Source organism: Thunnus maccoyii, chromosome 16 (assembly GCF_910596095.1).
Source record: "Thunnus maccoyii chromosome 16, fThuMac1.1, whole genome shotgun sequence".
NCBI classification, from domain to species: Eukaryota; Metazoa; Chordata; class Actinopteri; order Scombriformes; family Scombridae; genus Thunnus; species Thunnus maccoyii.
The window spans coordinates 29658157-29673187 of NC_056548.1; positions in this window are offsets into that span (position 1 = coordinate 29658157).

A 15031-nucleotide genomic window follows, 5' to 3' on the forward strand; every position below is an offset into this window, starting at 1 on the left:
GTCATTTATCTTTTGGTGTATCCCTAAAGACCTCAATATCTGCCAAGACTGTTTCTACTTCAGTTATGAATTTCTTACCTTTCCCAGAAACGTCCATGGGTTCTCTGGATCCAGCTGGGTTTTACAATCTATAATGTCAGTAACAGAGAGAAGGTGAGATTATCCAAGAAAAAAGAGTTGTGCCCCTCACTGTGCTGTGGTCTGTGAAGGCTTCTGTTGGCGTACATACAGATTTCTTTGCCCCTTCCTCTTTGGATAACTCCCAATATGATTGTTGAATGTATTGAAAAATGATGAGTCCAGGAAAAAGGCTTTTCTCATCCATCTACATGTACGGTTACCCACAGAAATAAGGAAAGTACAGAACTGAGAAGGCAAATACATCCCTGAACTTTATGCTCCACAAGAGACAGCAGAGGCTCAAGCAGTTGTTTATACAGTAGGTTTCTGTTGTAGGCCGACATGTTCACGCATGTGAAGTCACACATATGGTTTGCACGCAAGTCTACATCCACACATTTTGTACTCAGCTTATAATTTTGCATATACATTTTCAGAGTGGCAGCATATTTGTGAACACAACTGCCTATGCAGGCACTCAGTGTGGTGTAAATTAAATTGCATTTGCATCCAGTGCCCTTGTCCATGTCCATTCAGGAGTATATTAGGGCCTTTTGTATATTTGGGCCTTTTTGAGGAAAAGTGCATATAACAAAACTGACTTTACACAGACCCTCGTGGATACGCAGACACAAAAAGTATCATTTGATCTATGATCTATTCTGTGATGGACTTCCTGTTCGTGCCTGTACCCACATTTTTAAGAACTGATCTAAGACTTTAACCTGTCCTGAGACCTGAGCTGTATTTCTTATTTTACAATCTGACTGCTCCCTCTTCCTGTGGGGCATTGTGTATCTACTTGCAACATATGAGAACACATGAACTCAAACAATTGGCCCACTTAGACAGGGTAAGAGAGAAACCTTTAAAAATGACATTGACCCAACCTGAGCCCACAGCTTTATGCAACAAAATGACAAAAAGTTCTACAACCTGTCTCGATAAAGTACCAGGTTTTGTGTTGGGCACTCAGAGCTCTATTATTCACCACTGGGGGGTATCTGTTGTAAGGGCAGCCAAACAAACTGGACTGATATAATTCATCATGTTGTTTAAATAAAGAAGATTAATATTAAATTAATGATGTCATCTGATGGACTTGTACTGATATTGTAATCAAATGCTTTCTTCCACATTACATGAAATGTGCACATGCACTTCACTTCTGCATCATCACATCCAGTAGGTATATTGATAGTTTCTTGTCAATCCCTTGCTTGTGGGTACACAAATTGAATCCCTCACAGTAATGGTGGACTTTGCCAGTAACAATCTGAACTAGTGTATACACTAGTCCATGTAAATACAGAATGTGAGTGCACTGAGTAGCTATCGCTGAAAAAATTTGGTATAATGAAAATCATAACTTTGAATTCCAGTTGCCTAATACAAAAACTAATCTGGTGTTAATACTTTTGATGTTTATATTAGCAAATTTGGTTGTGGTGTACTTCAAGGTATGTATAGTTTGTGCTTTCCTTATATTTGTTGTCATATTATTTGCACAGATGTATGAGTAATGCTCATTGTCTATATTCTGTGGTCTGGGCCATAGATTTGATCAAATCATAACCACCATTTTTACCTTCCAGCTAAACCAGAAAGTCAGGGCTTAATAATGTCATAGATCTATCTAATTGTTTCTGTCCTTAAGTCACTAAGTGTAATTAAAGAATACATTTAAAGAACCAAAGTTGTTGCATGAAAGGATATGTGAGATATGACATTACAGTTGTTCCACATTCATTTGAAAAATGCCAGTAATTATGGAAGGCGGCTGTAATAATTTGATCTTTGACCTCTTTGATCATTTGAGAGCAGGTCTGAGTCATGCTGAACATGCGTGTTTTTGATATGAAATGATTTCTGTTTTGGTGATATGTTGTGCTTTTGATGGAGTAGCCGTCACTGCTCTGTTGTATCCACATATCAACGTGACACTGAGCCATTCAGCTGCAAGAGAAGGGAATGTGCTTGTGTAGGACTCTGCAACCAAACTCCCAACACCGAAAGCTTCAGATGAAAATGATCTGTTAGACCTCGGTGCACTCACTAAAGAAGCTATTTGACATGGGCCTCATGGGCCAGACTGCTGTTGTGTTTGGCTAAGGAAGATTTGGAGCTGCAGGGCAGCAGAAGCCACCTGTGGCTGCTGTGCCGAGAGCTATTTGGATGGCAGGAAAAGACATGGCCTTCCCCGGACATAATAACATATAGCAGAACAGAGGAAGGTGTAAAAAAGGACAGTAGGAGCTGAATGTAAAAGGGAACAAAAGAGAGATGAATGACAATAGCACATTGAGGGCTGTAGCTGTTTTAACATGGGACAGATTGTTTTAGGTTTAACTAATGCATATAAGAGTTGGGTAACCCACTATTCAGAATCAAGTAAGTCAGGTACCAATAAAATAATTTTTGGTTCCAACTGGCACTTAAATGCAAGTACAGTGGAAGAAAACAAGACTATGGGGAACAAGGGAGTAACAACTGGGCAGGAGAGGCAAAAAGAAATTAATTCTTATTTTTGTAAATACTGGTACCTACGAGGTACAATACTGGGAAATAAAACTAAGTCAGGGAAAAATCAACACTGATATTCTGCAGAATCTATGAAGTCATGGTATAATATACTTCAGTTATGATATGCTACCAAAACTTCAGAGGTACAGTAAGGTAATGTGGCAGATTAGGTTTTTCCCCTGAAGCTGAACTGCAGTTGTCCGTTTAGGACACTGGGAATGCTACTGAGTTCACTGTAATAATATAGCAGTGTGTGTTTTTGTTTTTTTTTCCTCTTTTTTCCCTTTTCTTTTTTTTTTGCTTGTATTTATAGATACCCACCATGTATTGTGTCCTCCCTTTGTTCAACTGGGCGTGTGTGGTTTGTGTGCATCTTTTTTTTTAAGTAGACCATCACACACACACACACACTTGCATGTGCATCATGCAGCAGGTGGATGTGACTCCCCTCGTTGAGACCTGCTGATAGACAAAACAGTGGAGCAGAGGAGAGAGACTGAGATAGCAATGTTGTAATCGACCTGCATGCTGGTATTTGACATGGGGTTTTTTTTCTTCCCCAAAACAAATAATTTTTTAAAATATTTGTACGAAATAAAGGTTCATCAAAAACCCACTATTTGTGCTCTGCCGAATGACTATTTGGATTTGGGCATATATATACACAAAGTATATGACATGCCCTGTCTCCTTCTCCTAGGAGTAATTTTGAGTATTTTTTAAATTTTGAGAAGTAATTTAGCTCTTTGAAATTTACTCAAGTAGATGACAACTATGGTTGTTACTTTAAGTGCAACAAAACCGTCACGAGTAAAAAGCCAATAAGTATTTTGTCAAACCACCTGTTCAACAACCATAAATATGCTGAAAAGCGATATTTCAACTGCTTTGCCTGCAGTGTCCCATCCACTGCCAGTATGTTTTACACAACCATAGCATGCTGGTTAAGCTAATGACACAAAAATTTGGTCAAGTCCTTGTAAACTTAGCTGCTGCCTGAGACAAAGCAGCCCCTCCTCTCTACCAGCGGTACCTGCAGCCGTGAATCACATCAGCAGCAGAGGGAGGAGGACAGAGGACAGGAGGAAAGACTACCTGCAATGAGAGCAGCTGAGCACTGGCCCTTGAATCAGGTTGTGGTGATGGATGAGTTGAAATTGTATATTGTGTGTGGATTGTGTACATAGCCTAGATTGTGTTTCATAGGTAATCTGGCAACTTGGGTAACCTCAGACAAACATATAAAACGTATTGAGCTGTGTGTATAACTATTATTCATAATAAAGATTGTGGACCAGGCAAATTATCAAAGTTTCTGAGGAGAAACAACAAAACGGGAGCACATCAGAAGAGGGGGTGAAAACATGGGAGAAACCCAGGAAAAACAGGAATGTTGGCAAGTATGCAAACAAGGTGTTTTGGAGCCTGTGTGACCTTTCTTATTTGAGTCCCAAAGTGGTTAGACTCAATTTCTTTAGGGTGAAATTCCCTGAGGTAGCATAGTTGACACTATTAAAAACTCCCCCTCTCTTGCCACATTAAGTTGAGTTTTCTCAGCTGTTGTTTCCAAAGTCAAGAACCTTTGAAGCTGAGATAAGAAAATACATCCAAGAAGTGACCTTTTTTTCTGTAGACAGCAGTTCCAGTGAAAGTTTATCACAGAGGAGGTCTGTGGATTGTCCAGAGTGACCAGCACATTGTTTCTGAAAAGGTGAAGTGCTGTTGAGTTTTCCAAACATAATGCAAGAAAGAGTGAAAGAAACTGCAATGTGCCTCCAAAAACAAACAAACAAATAAATCCCTGTCAATATTTGAAAAACCCAGAAGTACACTTGCTGCTGTTTTGAAGGTATTTCTAGAGTCCTCAGTAACTCCTCTAACAATCAGGGACTTCGAATTCAGGTAGCTTCAAGTAACATACAATTTCTTACATGTTTGGTACAAGACAAAAAATGTATGCTGTGTATTAGCATATAAAATAGCGGACAGTAATATTATTATGCATTAATATAACTGATGATAAAAGTTTGACCCCCCCCCCACCCATTCTCCTCCATAGTGAACTGCATGTCACCACCCCAATGTGAAGGGCCGCCCTAAAAGAGTGTGGATTGGTTCCGCAATGCAGGATTTTTTTAAAACTCTAATTGTTTCCACCCAATTTTAACAATGAACCCTGGAAGATTGTCCGTAGTCTCTATGAACAAAGTGTTTAGAGACTGACCTGTGAGCCTATATGTAAGGTGTAACTCAGGCTTGACTTGCTGGAGAAAATAGATAAAGACAGACTTCCTCTAAAAATAATAAAGTAGACTTGCAAAACTATTTAATGCATAAATCATTACATATATTGATTGTTATTTTTGTGGATGGCATGTAAATGGGATACTTTCTAAGCATTCCGAATGTACCCATAAGATTTATTTTCTGTCTTCAGTTGTTACATGGATGCCTAACAATGCGCAAGCCCTCTTTGTTTCACAGCACTTAAACATTTTGATTAATTGTGTCACTACTCGTTGCCAAATCAGTGATTCATTTGTGTATACATTAAGTGTCAGTAGAGAGGAACAGCAGTTACACAGTGCACCTGGCCGAGAGGGAAATGAGCACAGAGATGGAATAACAGATACAGTATATGGAACAGATTCTGGATGAGGCTGTATAGCACATTAGAAATGTCTGACTGTATGTTTAGTAAGAGAATGCACTAACACAAAGTGAGAGGACATGATAGGTTGAACATAGATTGATCAGCTGGGAAACTGTGAATGAATACTCAACTAGTTTTGTCATGACATCTGGCTGAGGCTGCAGACATGATAGTTTCACTAAATGGTATTAAAAGCCTTTGGATGTTTGCAGAAGTATGCAATAATTTTTTCCTACCGACAGAATCTATAACAAGTTTCCTTAATATTCCACATTAGCATTCAGCCTTTACTGATTAGCTGAGCCAGCCTCAGGCAATGGCAATCAGAAGCCTTTGGATTTTGAGGAAGGGAGTTGTTAAGATAAAACGTTCGGGGGAGTGGGGGCCATCATAAATCTTACATAATGGATCAAGTATCAAAAATGTCCTGAGTTAACAAATAACATCATATCAGCTTTCCTTTTTTTCTGGCTGTAAATCCCACAGTTATACACTGTGGCTGTTCCAGCAGGCTCTTCTTCATCTTAACTACATAAATGAAGTTGAAATGAAGAAACACTGCCCTACAGAGTGGGATGACAATGGTGAAACTGAGCAGAGTTTGGATGTTGGTGAAAGACTTCAAGCTATGCTTTCAAGCACAGGAGGGAGCCTGGTGCAAAGTACCCAAGGCAGAGCAGTTTGATTTCCCAAATGTTCATAATTAAACGTTTTCTATTTGAATAGCCAGCAGGGAACTCCTCGGCTTGTGTTTTTGTAGTGGCTATTGTGTTTGTGGAGCCAAATATTGGAAACTTTGATACTGAATCCCCTGGTGTATGTTAACTTTGGCAACAACCAAAGGATTCTGGGGATGCTTTTCCTGCGCATTACTGCACCTCCACTGTCCACCACCCACCATCTCCTCAGGTCGTGGAGTTCCCTGCAGCCACTGCTCGCTGAGCTGAGGAGGGGAAGCACAGGGAAGACATTGTGATGCATCTTGGGGTGAAAACTTATCTCAAGTGTCTCAGAGGTTTTCAGAGAAAACACTTCAATGTGGGAGTTTTTTTGGGGAGGCCTATCTCCTCTTACTGAACTCTGCTTCATCTTCTCTCATACCTTATAGCGCTGTCTCTCAGGCTACAGGAAGCCTTCAGCCACCTCCACAATGCAACCTCTCCTTACTGCATGTATGGAGCATGGACCTCTCACCCTGCGATCTCTCCCTCCTGTTCAGGGATCAGTAATTGTTCAGACTACTGTGGAAAAGAGGACCAGGGCAAGGCTCCTTTGGCCGGTCTCTGTCCTGCACAGGATGAGTCCCGGCTGGATGGGAATGTGAGCTGAGGGCCGCACAGGAGGAAAAGCAGAGTCAGCAAACAAGCAGTAGAGCAAATAAGCTACACATACTGTTTGTTATTAAAGTTCTCTTTTCACGTATGCATATGCTTATACAGTACCACTGATACCAAGATCATCCAGTGCTGTGGTGGCCTTCTTTTTGTAGATATCTCTCCTGTCTGGGGTTAGTCATCTTCTTGGATAAATGCATGATAGGACTCTGACCTCTATGGGCCCCTGGGAGTCACATTCTTTAAAGGACCACAACTTGTAACAACAATTTGTTTGAGATAATGTGTGTTTTGTTTCCCATAGTCTATTACCACATTTTCACCACATTCACAACCTATAAATCCTCCAAATGAATTACACTCACACAAATTCACAGTCAGTATTTTGCTCTCAGAGTCAAATAACCTTTATTAGACATCTGCTGTTTGTTAAGCTCATAAATAAGTGATACACCTCTCATTATAATTTATTCAGCACAGAACATCCACCCTATGTACACATGGTAAATACTCTGTGCCACCGTTAACACAGTCTCTTTACATATATAAGGGCCTATGCAGCCAGGACACCCTGATAGATCAAGTCATGCATACTTGAGCTGAACAAATCATCCATTACTTCATCTCTGGTATGGACTATTATAATACACTGTATTCCTGTTTAAGCTAATACCCTGTAGCATGCTTACAGTTAGTTCAAAATTCAGCTGCTAATTAAGACTCCAAAGTGTTCTGATATCACCCCGATGCTGGCTTATCTACACTGGCCCCCTAAATTTAGAATTGAATTCAAAGTCCTCCTAATTACTTTTAAAGCCCTACACAGTTTGGCACCATCACATATCATTGAATTACTGACCCCATACAGATCCACCAGGCCTCTCAAGTAATCTGAACGAGGGCCATGCTCCAATTTCAGGACCTGTGTTCACTAAGCTTCTGCCATCCTGGCCCCCAGGTTATCTCATCTCAAGACCTACCTTTTCTCAAAGTCCTTTAGAGTTCTCAAACATCCTTGCAGCCCTGATTTTTTTCTCTCTGTTTTTAATCATTTTTGCTTGTCTTTGATTGAATTATGTATTTATACTGTATGCTTTTGTCATGGTATGTTTTCATTTGCACCTTGTGAAGCACTTTGTAACCCTGGTTTTGAAATGTGCTATATATACATAAAGATTTACTTATTATTTACATGGGGCCCATTTTATCCTGATATTAAATGATTGGATTTTGGCCAGGCAATGATTTGCACCTCCTATAAAGAATACTTATAGTCTTCTAATTGCAATTACAGGTTGACTGTACACATTATATAACTGAATTACTACAGCAGTTTTCTGTTATATATCAATTGACTGCAGGATAGACATGCACTCAGACAGCAAACATGCATGCTAATTTGTACATATTACACAGTGTGTGCATACATATTTTCCTCCTGCAGTTGGCAAGCTTGTAGGCACCTGAAGTACTTGCAGTCATGTATTTTGGGCAGCACAGAATCTGCACAGAGGTCTACACCAACATGAGCAGCTGATGAATTTTATGTCATAGGCGTCTTTGCAGTTACATTACCCAGCACTCCAGTCACAGCAAAAATAAAGCACATTTAGGAACACACTCCAAACCATCCACAGATCTTGTGCTCTGCAGTTTTACTCTACCAGAAAATTGATACAGTTCATTGACATTCATTAGCTTTCTCCAATATGTACTTAACAGTATGACTACATAATAGCATGAAGACTCTAGTGTACAGGAAACTCGCATAAGACAGTCTTTTAATTTGAACTCTCACCACCAATGACATCAGTGATCAGTGGTGAGGAGCCTCTTACACAGAGAATAACATTTTTTATTTAACTTTATTTATCCATTATTAAACCAGGTAAAAGGTATTATCAATGAGGAGGAGGACAGACAGAGGGGGGTGCAGCAGGTGTAGGGGGCATTCGAAAAGTGGATGATGAGAATCCCAACTGAAGACCAAGAGTGACATACCAACTTCGAGGACAATTCCAGTGATTTAGCATTAAATCTTTAAGTTGGGGGAATCTCTAGGAACAGATTTTAAAAATGTTCAGAATCTATATATCAGAAGCCTATTATTCTGGTTTTTACCTCTTATATGCGTCAAGCTTTAAAAAAAACTAGAGGCTACATTTTCCATAATGAAGCTTTGGCATGAGTTCACCAAGGATGATCTCTATCTTATGGATGAATGTTCCTCCTGTTCTATTTCTCCTCACATTCACTTTCCCACAGTCAAAAGTCATAGATTTTCAATTCTGATGTCCCCATACCTGACCAATGATCTTTCTCCTTGCGTTCCTCAAGTCAAGGTCATCAGACCTTTGATTCTCTTCTTTAAAAATCATTGCAATTCTGCCAGTCTGTCTTTCAGACCTACTATATAAACTATATGAACTACCCACATCCTCCCTATCACCACCATCAAACACCTGCTGGCTCCACTCCACCACCACCGGCATCTAGACTTCAGGGGATCCTTTCCTTTCTTCTGTCTTCATTTGGGTATACGCTTTATGAAGATGCTATGAGTATACTTGCCAAAATGTCAATCTATCAATCTCTCAATAAATATTGTTATTCCCTTTAAATTGATCTCTCTTAGATCTCTCCTCTCGTAGAAGAACAGTAGAAACACATCAATAACCATAACCACATCAATAATTACCCCATAAGTGTAATTAATGTAATTAAAAAGTACCACTCATGTAAATAGGTGACCCGTTCTGCTATGCTTATTTATATGTTGTGAAGGCAAGGTGTTCCCAGGGAAATGACTGAATGTAAGCAGAAAATACTGACTGTTGACAGATTCAATGCAATATCATTATCTGATGAGATTTGCATTTTATTTATTTATTTTAGAAATTAAGTATATTTTAACAGTAACAGCACAGTACAATACATATCCATGCAAGTTCAAGATAAATTGTGCAGCACAATTTCATAGAAATACATTTCATTTGTGTTGCATGTACGGGCTTTACATGGAGATAAATAAGTTATAAGTGTGCATGTGTTTATTTTTAAACTTGTTAACCAGGTGCACACTGTACGGCAGTACAACAGCATTATGCACAGCTTAAACAACATTCAACACATCCAACAGCAATATGCATAATTTTAATAGGATTCAGCCCACAACATTGTGCACAACTTTTAAAAAAGCATTACACACAACCAACAGCAATATTTACAGTAGTCTCATTTCATCACTTTCACTTAAAGCCAAATAAAATAACAACTCTGTCTAACAGTACATTTTAGTATAGCAGCACTAAGAGAAACCTTGTCATGTTGTTGGCTAAATGGAAAGGCATTTCAATCAAGAGAGACTCAATTTCTTATGAAGTAAATGATATTTATTGAACAAGCATGATAGATGTAGGTGGAAAAGTCTTTTTGGCGATTAGACTCCATTGTGATGTCACCAGATATGAAAGGGGGAGATGAATGCAAGAATAGAATAAGATAACCCCCCGATGGAGTCTAGACACTGGTGGTGGTGATGACGTAGCGTAGATCTTGGTGGAGTGGTAGTGGCTTCTGGTGAACTCAGGCCTGGTGCCCAAGTAACAGAGTGGAGAAGGCGAGATGGTGATCCAGGATGAAGGGGAGAGGAACGAGCTGCTGTGACACGGCCGTGGAGGTGGATGGGGTGGAGGAGGGTTGCGATGATTGCTCTGGAATGACAGCTGACAGTGACAGAGAGGAAAACAGATTTTAAAGTTTGACAGCTAAGCCATGATTGGCGGTTAGGGATCTTGGAGGAATCTGATTTGATAACTAGGAGTGACACCTCTAAACAGCTGATGTGAAAGCGGGAGGAGCAGGGGAGAGAGAGAGAGGAGTGGGAAATTAATGTATGGTTGAAGATAGTCTTCCTGCCTGAAAGAGGGAGAATTAGACAGAATGCAGTAATAATAACATCATGACATAATCATTACACGCTCATGAATGAACAAGAAGAAATAGCAGAGAGTAAGTTGACAGTAACTAGAATGAGTGGAGGGTGCCGTGATGTGCCATGTGAGGTCCAACAACCATAAGCTGTTATGTGAGGTCCGACGACCATGAGCTGATTTGAGAGGTCCAACGACCATGAGCTGATTTGAGAGGGCCAACGACCATGAGCTGTTATATGAGTTCCGATGACCATGTGCTGATGAATGAGGTCCAAAGACGGTGGGCTGATGTGTGAGCTTATGAGTGAGGTCTAACAACCATGTGCTGATGTGTGAGCTGACACATGGGGTCCAAAGACCATAGGCTGATGCGTGAGCTGATGTGCGAGGTCTGACGACCATGTGCTGATACGTGAGCTGATATATGAGGTCCGAAGACCGTGTGCTGATGCGTGAGCCAATATGAGAGGTCATACGACAATGAGCGGGTGCGTGAGTAAGGAGGGAAATAGAAAGGGTGGCCTGTGCACACTGAGGGATGCCATGCAGATATGATGTAGCATTTTGCTGTGGTGAGTTATGGTGAGTAAATTAAATGAAATGAATAAACAATGAATGAGTAAAATTGCTAGCACAATCAGAAGGATAGAAATGAGCTGTGTGCCCAGTGAAGAACACCACCAGTTATATGTATGACTTACCAGATCAAGGCTTGAGCAATCTTTGATTTGCAAGAACTGTGTTGATGTTGGGGCGAATGTAGGATGAGTAGGCAGAAGAGGACCAGCAACCCAGTCGTTGCAGGGAGGCAGCCAAAATACCTAGGTTGGCGGCTGAAGTAGCCATGCCTATCCTAAAAGAATGCCCTGAATAAAGCTGAGGGTATAATTCACTTTTTATGACTACTTGCCTTAAATGATGGTTAAACCAAAATTTAGATAGGGTAAGATTACTTGAGATGAGAAATGGATTGCTCTGGATTCGGGGTGCACTCATTTGGAACATTAACCCAGGAAGGAATAATCCACATAAACTTTTTTTTTATGTAACCTTTATTTTTGATGTGTTTTCTAAGTCAGGAGTTGTGTTCATTGACATAGATGGAACAAAAAAAAATTGCTCTATTCTATGTCTTCTAGAGAAAGTTTAAAATCTTGCTGACATATTCTGTGGAGTTCCACAAGGTTTAATACGTCCAATTTCGTTTAACTTGTATGCTATTTATGCTTTGTATTATACAACTGTGCCCTATTATTGTTATGTTGATGTGCTATGTGTAATTAAACCTGATCTGCTGAACAAAATTAACATAATGCCTTGATCTTGCCTCAAAACAAAGGGAGATCATTCTTTTACTGTTTATTCTTATTTACTTGTTCCTATCTCCGAGGTCTAGTCAGAGCAGAAGTGGAAAATTTAGGGACTGACTCAGGAACAGCATTGTGAAGAATTTATTGACCAAATGGTGTCAAGTCACACATTTGCCACAGAGCCCAGTGGCATCAGTTTTCATATCAGTGAAAATGATTTTCTTGTGCAAAAACATTTCATTTTGATGGTTTGTCTTCATTTGCGATCACTGATCCAGATTTGTATTTTGTCCTCAAAAGGAGAATCAAACTTTGGGTGTTTTTAAAGTAAAAAGTGAGGGTTTTTTTTTAGTTTCTTAGCAACAGTGCAACATTCTGGAAGCCTAATGGAGCAGTGATATGTAGAGTATAAACAGCCATCAGTGCACCATGGACTGCATTTTGCATCATTAATGTTTATTTAGACCTTTTGCACAGGACACACTTTTTGGTCTATTATAATAACATAGTGTACCAAAATTTTGCAATGACCAATGTAGTTGTAATAATAACAATAATGATAATAACCTTGCATTTTAGCAGTAGCGTAAATGACAAACAATTCCACTGTAGCCCATATGGATATGCAATATAACATTAGACTCCAGACCTGCAATTAACATATTTGAACATTCACATCATCATCATCTGTCAATGTTGCTATGGCAATTAGTAAGCCTGCAGTCATTTTCCTAAGTCGGTGGTAGCCAGTTTTAATAAGCAATAATTTTGGTGGGTTGGCTGGGCCAGGGTAAGCAATTACACCCAGCCATGGACAGAAAGCCAAAGAACTAATTGATTGTATTTGGGACAACGCCTAAAAGCAGTCAAAACTCACAAATAAGGACTGTAACAAATGTATTGAAAATAGAAATAAGACATTTGTGTCATTTCAACAGCTGATACTGTAGTAATATGGGATTTGGGATATGTCTTGTATAACAGAACTAAGCAGTCTCAGTAGATCCAGCAGCTTCACTGAATATGGGTGTTTGAGCAGCTCTGGATAGTGGGAAAAGAGGATTCAAACAGCATGTAATGTGAAGAGATGTGTTTCACTGATGAGACATCCGTCCAGGCACTGGTGACTATTCTGGCTTCTTACTCTTTTATAATCAACTTGTCTCTCTCTTTCTCTCCATGTCAACATCCTATCCCACCCACCACCCCACTGGAGACTGGATATTGTTCCTATAGATGCTAAAGGTCAGGTTTTTGAGCTGGTATAGCCTAATGAGTTACAAGTAAACAAAATCATCAGCTCCTTAAAAAGCTCCAAAAGAAGAGATGTTTTGCAATTTGACACTATGTTTGTCAAATCACACAAAGATATTTTAACTCCCTATATTGCTCATTTAATTAACTTGTCTTTTAAACACAGCTCCTTTCCTGATGACTGGAAATGTGCCATTGTCACGTCTGTTTTTAAATCTGGGGACCGCCTTGAAGCCAGTAACTACAGACCAATAAGTATACTGCCAGTACTCTCAAATGCTGCTTGTCATTAAACAATTGTTTAATGACAACTTAATTCTTAATACAAGCAATTTTGGTCTACATTGTATGCAATTTGGCTTTAGAGCAAATCATTCGACCAAAACTGCTACCTTGCACTTAATAGAGCAAATTAAATCAAGACTTGACAAAGGAGGAGAGGTCAGTGCTGTATTTTTAGATCTGCATAAAGCATTTGATACAGTCAATCATGATCTTTTAATATCAAAATTCTCTAAATTTAACTTCTCATCTAGAGCACTGGCATGGATGTCTTCATATTTATCTAATAGGAGACAATGTGTTAAAGTTGGTGACACACTGTCCGGTAACATGAAGTGCACAATGGGTGTTCCACAAGGATGTAGAACTACAAATGTGTGCAGATGACACCGTTGTGTACACACATGCAAAAACAGCTGAGTTAGCTGTTGCTAAGCATTGCATTGGAAAGGATCACACATTGGCTTGATCAATCATGTCTGGGTCTAAATATTAACAAGACAAAGAGTATGTTTTTCTCTAAAACTATGGTACAACCTCCTAACGCTGATATTTTCATCAAAGGTGAAAAAATTGACATAGTTACTGATTTTAAATATCTTGGTGTTTTCTTGGTGATCCAAATTTGAACTTTAAGAAACATGTTTAAAAAACGGTTAGAACCATAAAGTACAACTTAGCAAATTTTAGACATATTAGAAACTGTCTCTCTTTGGTCGCAGCAAAGATATTTATGCATGCTATGATTCTTTCCCATATGTCTTATTGCATCACATGTTGGGGGCAGGCTGGAGAAACAGCCATAAGACCTCTTGAGTCCTTATACAAACAAACTCTAAAAACTCTGGACAAAAAGTAAATGTATTTCCATCACAGAAATACAATTTACTGAGCTTTGACAATTTTAGATTATTCTCAAATTTGTGCCTAGTAAATTTTAAATGGTTTGGCCCCTTCTCCACTACTACAACTTTGTGTACACTTGCTGAGTAAGTTCTACTAAATCCTCCAGAATATACAAGATTTTACCATACCATTTTGTCACAGTGCATTTGGGCGGTCAGCTTTCTGTGTGAAAGCCACAACTCAGTGGAATGCCCTACCTGATGATATGAAGAACTGTAGTTCAGTCAATACATTCAAGGCCAAATGAAAAAATCTACTAAATACAAATCAGCTGTGTGACCACTGAGTCTGTTGACAAGTTTACATTATTAATTTCTAATTGACATTGTGGGTGTATGTGATGTGCTGTTGTATGTAGCTTTGTATTTTGTATTTTGTATGTGTTCTATGTGGTTTTTTTGCTTTGCACTGTTTGTTGTTGTGCTGTTGTATGTTTTGATTGTGGGGGGACCACGGATGCAAATTAGCTTCGAGTTAACTCCGGTGCAGTGCATCTTTAATGTTTAAAACTGCACACTGTGCCAATCAATAAATCAAATCTACCTACCCCGCAATGCACTTGCTACACAGTAACAGTCTTTTTAGTGTCAGTATGGCATCATCTTTGGGATATAATTATTAATTTACAGGGAATCATTATAAACCAGAAAAATTGTAATTGTAAAATATGAAACTTTTGTGGCAACTTCAGGCAGTCAGCTTTTATGTCAGCTC